The 918-nt window shown below is 35.3% G+C and overlaps 1 protein-coding gene across 1 annotated transcript in view; it reads right to left on the bottom strand.

Annotated features, from left to right (window-relative positions):
• Positions 1 to 918, bottom strand: part of LOC119588740 (probable E3 ubiquitin-protein ligase HERC4) — a gene marked incomplete in the record, with an annotated part of 34,030 nt that overhangs the window by 32,297 nt on the left and 815 nt on the right.

The raw sequence follows: 918 nt of genomic DNA, 5'->3' as shown, positions 1-918 counted from the left end.
CATACTTCCTGACATTATTTTACCATCGCAGATTTCATCGCTGCTAATAATTTCATTTCATATTACAAGTTACTATTATGTGCAATATAATGTTTGTCAGTAAAACACAACATTAAACCATTAAACAGTTCAGTCAAAAACATCATATATTGTAACAGGTACCGAGTTATGTATCAATATAGCACAAAATACAAGAGGCATGGGCGTTACTGCATGCCCCACGTAAAGCACCATTAATGAGCTGGGCCATGGCAAACCTCACTCTTTGTAAGCAAAGCACAATGTATAAAATAAATAAACATTATGTCTATCCTTAGCTTCTCTTAAAAGCTGTTAGGAGGAGCAACCTTATCCATTCATTTTATTTTCATTTGTTCCATCTTCTTGTTTCCTCTCTCTTCCAAAACAAGACAAGAAAAAAAAATAATGAGAGCACACGGCAGAGTGAAATACAGCAAAAGAGGAGGAAAACCAAGGACGCATTTTGAATCTTGTCTGTCATGGTACAAAGAGGTACACAGATATCTGCCTTAGGACTGGGTGTTGTCTGCAAACATATACACACACACCTTCTATCCTCTATGAACTCTATTTCTTTGTGGAGACATAGGGACTGTACTATGATACTAACTGAATGCAGACTGTAAGAGTCAAGAGAGGCTTGGATCATAAAGCAGGGAATGGAAAAATGAGGGGGATTTCACAAAAATAAGTGTGCGTGAAAGAGCAAAATTCAATCAATTTTCAGCATATGGACCAGAAAATAAAATGACCGAAAAGAGCTATAAAAAAAAGGTTATATGATAGACTGATAATAAAGACACGAGTTGAATAGACACTCAAGTAAAAATATGAAGCAAATTAAATAAAAATTTCTTCCACAAGACACCAACACATAAGTTACCTCACAAGTTGAAA

This window comes from Penaeus monodon, chromosome 24 (assembly GCF_015228065.2).
Source record: "Penaeus monodon isolate SGIC_2016 chromosome 24, NSTDA_Pmon_1, whole genome shotgun sequence".
Lineage (NCBI taxonomy): Eukaryota > Metazoa > Arthropoda > Malacostraca > Decapoda > Penaeidae > Penaeus > Penaeus monodon.
The sequence above is the reverse complement of the archived record's forward strand: the minus strand, read 5'-3'. Positions and strand labels throughout refer to the sequence as shown.